Consider the following 6,226-nt stretch of genomic DNA (forward strand, 5'->3'; position numbering starts at 1 on the left):
TCACTGGTTCGATTCCCAATCAGGGCACATGCCCGGGTTGCAGACTCAATCCCCAGTAAGGGGTGTGCAGGAGGCAGCCGATTGATGTTTCTCTTTCATTGATGTTTCTCCCTTCCTCTCTCTAAAATCAATAAAAATGTATTTAAATTTTTTTTTTAAGATTCTGTAATGCTTAACCGTGGTCCTGGCCAAACTTGCCTGTCAGTCTTGCCCATCCCACACTGGAAAGGGGTTTGTTTCATTATTCTCACTAGGGGCTTCTACTCGTGGCACAGGCCCAGCTGCAACTCACGCTGACTCATACACATCAACATCCTGCTGTTGACAGGATGGCAGGCACTAGACAGGCGTGTGTTCCAGAAAAAAACATTCACCACTTGACTTCGTAACATCACCTGCCCCCTGCTGCTAGTCCTCCTGCTTCCACACACTCTTGCATGCACCCTGAAGTATTTGTCTATCAACATTCTTTACTCCATCCTACTCAGGGTTCTCGGTTGTAAGAGGGAGAAATCCACTCAAGTTGACTCAGAGATAGGAAGGACAGCCCTCCCAGGGACTGGCCCTTCCCTGCCTCTCTCAGGGGCTGCTTGGTCTTTGTCATTGGCCTGCTTCTGTTCACCTACTTTCTACTGCAGATTGGCTTCCTGGTTCCACACAGTTCATGTTCCCCCATAACTTCAGCATGCACTTTGCTTTGTCTTGACACGGCGCCAGCTCTGGCCTCAATTTTATATCACTTTTCAGCTCAGCTTCCCACAGCTGGTTGACTCTAATTCTGGATCCCAGCTCTGGATTTCCCAGAAGAATCTGATTGCTGCCTTAGGGCAGATGTCCACCCCTAATCTGGTCAGTGAAGAGAAGCATGTATGGCCACAGAGACCCCCTCCAGTGGTGGCTATGGCTGTAGGGGGCAGGAGTGGTTCCCAAGGAAGGGCTTATGTCTGGGAGCACTCCAGAAAGTGACCGCAGTACCCTCCAACTGAGCCAGTTATTCCCAGATGTTCAATACAAGTATTCTGAAGTCACATTTTGGTAACCATCAGGCCATCATTCCATTGTATTCCTCTCTAGTTAAGAAACATACAACTAAAGAGATAGTAAGAGTACTAGGGGAAAAGTTCACCAATGAATTTCAAGGAAATGGTGAAAACTCTGAGGAAAAGGCCCTCCAGTGATTCCCATGTAGTGGTAGAAGAACAGAGTGCTCAACCAATAGAAGAAAAAAGAATCGTGTTTATATACAAGTTCAGCATATAAAGGGCTAATGCACTGGGTGAATAATAAGATGCAAGAGACTAAATTGCAGTAAAAGCAAGAGTTAACCTACCATTATACACACACGATTAGCAGCAATTTAAAAGTATTTGATTCCCAGTTCTAAAAAGGTTGAAATAATGTGTTAACTTACACACTGCTATGTGCACTGAAAAAGCACTTTGAGCATCTTGGAGAACTTACAGTGATTTCTCTCCCTATTCTACAGACACAAAAACACAGGTACAGAAAAGGTAAACCATTAACATCGCCACCTGCTAGTGGCAGAGCTGGGCTAGTGCATATACCCTCCCAGCCAGGGCCCTCTCCAGCCTCAGGGTTCTCAGCCTGTCTGATTATTGGAACCATATGGGTTGGGTGGTAAAATGCAGACTGCTAGGCACTACCTGAAGGCACTAAACATCCCTTGGGAGGAGGCCCTACTTCTATCCTAATATATAAAGAGCCAGGGTCCGTCACGACCAAAACGACTGGACGGACGACCGAACAGTGGGCCCCAGGCCGCTGGGACATGGTGGTTGGAGGTATCTGTGGGCTCCAGTCCGCTGGGACATGGCGGTTGGAGGTATCTGTGGGCCCCAGGCCGCCAGGCGTGGCGGTGAGAAAGGTCTGCGGGCCCCGGGCCGCTGCAGCGCGGCAGAACTCTGGGTCTCGTGCAGTCGGGGGCATGGCCGCCTTCAAACCAGACCCTGACAGGAGGGAGGAGGGAGCCCCATTCCTCGTGGAATCGGCCATTGATCAGCTTGCTGTCAGTGGCCTGCCAACCAGGAATCCCATTCCCCTGCACCCCGGACCCTAAAATACTTCCTCAGTTAATTCCCTTTGAACGTGCACGAATTTTGTGCACCGGGCCACTAGTATTTTTATAAAGCTCCACAGTTCTGATGATCAGCCAGGTCTGGAAACAATTGCATTCACTAACATTTTCAACCAGAAACTAATAAAGGGTGGGCGTGTTTTCCTGGCCATGAACAGCCTGAAAAGTATCAGGCTTTTCTGGAAAACACAGTGGTATCTTCCTTTTATACATCACACTCCATAGCCTGCGCTGAGAACTCGGAATGAATCGACGCTGACACTGTGACCTGGACCCCTTGTGAGAAGCCCCTGCCCTCATCTGAAGCCCAATGGTGTGAGTACTTATCACCAGCAGGGACTGGGAGTGTGCTGTGGGAAGAGTTTGTAAAGTGGCTCAGCGCCTGCCACATAATATGTTTAATGTGTTTATTGTTAACTCTCTTTCTGGAGCTACTGTCACTGATGATAAGATAACTTGAATTTCACATCTTTTATTTCTGGCTTTTTCACAGGAAATAGCCAAAACTATTAACAGGGATGAAAAAACTCAGGACCTAGGAAAACCACTATTGGCTAATGACAGTTGTTTTTATCAAACAGACCAAATGGTAACTCCAGTTTGGGATAAAACAAAGGTAAATATTGACTGGTCCTAAAGCCCTTGCTAACTGGTTTAGAACCCTGTGTGTTCAGGTGCCCCAAGACCAGATCTCCCTCCCCCCTTCTCCCCCCTTGCACCCACCCGCCCCAGGGCCATCAGAGCAGGCAAGAGTTCTGTCAACCCCCTGCATAGCCAGCCCTGTATCCCCCTTCTCCCCCCACATCCTGGTTTTCCTGATTAGGTCCCTCCTTAGGCTTGAGTGTCCCAGTGTAAACTGAGAGGAAGGCATACTTTTGCCATGAGCATGAAGTTACCCTTGAAAATACCAGTCCTGTCATTTGGGGTTTTAGGTCTCTAGGTTCTTTCTCTTACAAGGTCTACTCCAATTTCCTTGCCCTTCAAGGTTCAGCTTCTACATTTGAGAAGATGAGAACACAAAGAATAGATGGAGAAAACACTTTTTCATGGTCACTCCTTGGAAGATAGGCACTTTGAATCATACCTTAAGTCCTATGCCCTTTGGGGTACTCCAAGCATGTCAAACTCAAAGGCTAACATGGGCCAAATAAACAAGGTTTAAGTTGGGCTGCAAAAAAACAAAACCTTCAATTTTCATAAAAACATGGGTTTATTTCAATAGAGACATGCTGAATACGAAGGGCTGAAATAAATGAGTAATCCTATCTAATAATAGACAAACATGGTAATTGACCATACCTTCACTACGCTTCCCATTGGCTAATCAGCAGGATATGCAAATTAACTGCCAACAAAGATGGCGGCCGGCAGCCACGCAGCTGAAGTGAGTAGGAGGCTTGCTTGCTCCAGTGATGGAGGAAGCCAAGGTTCCCCACCTGCTGCGGCCCAGCTCTGAGCTCAGAAAGCAACAAAGTTTCAATTATAGAAGCTAAACAAACCCCAGATACCTGCTTTCAGCCGGCAGTGGCCACGGAGCTGGAAACAGCTCTCAGCTCCAGTGACAGCAACAAAGTTTCAATTATAGAAGGTAAATAAATCCCAGAATTTAAAAAAAAAGGAGAGGCTGGGAGCGTCAGTCGCCAGCCAGCCTGAAAACGGCCCTCAGCCCCTCACCCAGACTGGCCAGGCACCCCAGTGGGGACCCCCACCCTGAAGGGAGTGTGACCAGCTGCAAACAGCCATCATCCCCTCATCCAGGCTGGCCAGGCACCCAAGCGGGACCCCCAACCTGATCCGGGACACCCTTCAGGGCAAACCAGCCGGCCCCCACCCGTGCACCAGGCCTCTATCGTATATAGTAAAAGGGTAATATGCAAACTGACCCTAACAGCAGAAAGACTGGGAATGACTGGTCACTATGACACACACTGACCACCAGGGAGCAGACGCTCAATGCAGGACCTGCCCGCTGGTGGTCAGTGCGCTCTCACATGGGGGAGCTCTGCTCAGCCACAAGCCAGGCTGACGGCTGCCAGCACAGCGGTGGTGGTGGGAGCCTCTCCTGCCTCCTCAGCAGCGCTAAGAATGTCCAACTGCAGCTTAGGTCTGCTCCCCGCTGGCAAGTAGATGTCTGATTGCCAGCTTAGGCCCAATCCCCCAGGGAGCAGGCCTAAGCCAGCAGGTGGTCATCCCCCGAGGGGTCCCAGACTGCGAGAGGGCACAGGCCGGGCTGAGGGACTGCCCCTCAGTGCACAAATTTTTGTGCACCGGGCCTCTAGTCGTTAGCATAAAATAATAGAACACTTTAATAAAAATTAATGTTTTTTTCTTTAACATTAACTTACCAGACACTGAATAACTGCACAATTTAATAAGTGTAACGCAAATAAACCTATTTTTCTTGTTCTCCAAAAGCAAAGTATTTCCTGTTGTGCACACCAAACAAGTCAGTCCAAGACTAATGACGTGGCAATCGGCTACTAAAATATTTGCTCTAGTATTAGTGGAGAGAAATGGTGCGCCTGTGCGTAAGGGGCGTAAGGGTAATGAATGCAACATGATTATAGTAATCAGTCATTAGTAAACATTGTAGTTCATTATTAAATTACTAGAGGCCCGGTGCACAAAAATTTGTGCACTCGGTGGGGGGGGGGGGTGGGGAGAGGGGGGTCCCTCAGCCCGTCCTGTGCCCTCTCGCAGTCTGGGACCCCTCAGGAGATAATGACCTGCTGGCTTAGGCATGCTCCCGGGTGGCAGAGGGCAGGCCCAATCCCTAGGTGCAGCCCCTGGTCGGGCTCAGAGCAGGGCCGATTAGGGAGTTGGGGTGCTGCCCCCTGTCATGCACAGAGAAGGGCAGATCGGGAGGTTGCGATGCCACCCCTAGTCACACTCAGGGTACGGCCGATTGGGGGGTTGGGGCACCGCCCCCTGTCACACTCAAGGCAGGGTTGATGGGGAGGTTGCAGCACCACCCCCTGTCACGCACAGAGCAGGGCCCATCAGGGGGTTGAGGAGCTCCCACCTGTCACTCACAGAGTAGGGCCAATAGGGGAGTTGGGGCACCGCCCCCTGTCACACACAGAGCAGGGCGGATCAGGGGGTTGGGGCACTGCCCTCTATCACCCACAGAGCAGGGCCGATCAAGGGGTTGGGGCGCTGCCACTGTCACACTCAGGGCAGGGCCGATGGGGAGGTTATGGCTCTACCCCGTCACACACAGAGCAGGGCCCATCGGGGGGGGGGGGGGGCGCTGCCCTCTATCACCCATGGAGCAGGGCCGATCAGGGGGTTGGGGAGCTCCCCCCTATCAGGCACAGAGCAGGGCTGATCAGAGGGTTGGGGCACCTTCCCCTGTCACGAACAGAGCAGGGCGGATAGGGAGGTTGTGGCCCCGCCCCCTGTCACACACAGAGCCGCAGGGCGATCAGGGGGGTTGGGCGCTGCCCCCTGTCACGCTGCTCCAGGGGCCAGGAGGCCTCGCGGCTCTGCTGATCCCGGTGCCGGGAGGCATATTACCCTTTTACTATATAGAATAGAGGCCTGGTGCACAGGTGGGGGCCGGCTGGTTTGCCCTGAAGGGTGTCCTGGATCAGGGTGGGGGTCCCCACTGGGGTGCCTGGCCAGTCTGGCTTAGGGGCTGAGGGCCGTTTTCAGGCTGGCGGGTGACTGAAGCTCCCAACCGCTCCTTTTTTTCTTTTTCTTTTTTTATTCTGGGCCAGCTTTACCTCGGCTGCTGAAAGCAGGTTTCTGGCCTTTGTTTACCTTCTGTATTTGATACAATGTTGCAGTCTGGCTGGCTGAAGCCCGGCTGACTAAAGCAGGTTTCTGGGGTTTTGTTTAGCTTCTATATTTGCAACATAGTTGCTTAGAGTTGCAGCTGAGAGGCCGGCAATTCAGGTGGGGAACGTTGGAGTCCGCAGTAACTGGAGCAAGCAAGCCTCCCTGTTCACTTCAGTGCATGGCTGCCAGCCGCCATCTTGGCTGGCAGTTAATTTGCATATCACCCTGATTAGCCAATGGGAAGGGTAGCGGATGTACGGCTAATTACCATGTTTCTCTTTTATTAGATAGGATGTATAACAGGATATTGTAAAAATTAAGTTACAAAATTTTTATTAAAATGTTTCTTAC

The sequence above is a fragment of the Myotis yumanensis genome, unplaced genomic scaffold (assembly GCF_028538775.1).
Source record: "Myotis yumanensis isolate MYYU_CA2020_CCGP unplaced genomic scaffold, mMyoYum1.0.hap1 SCAF_3, whole genome shotgun sequence".
NCBI classification, from domain to species: Eukaryota; Metazoa; Chordata; class Mammalia; order Chiroptera; family Vespertilionidae; genus Myotis; species Myotis yumanensis.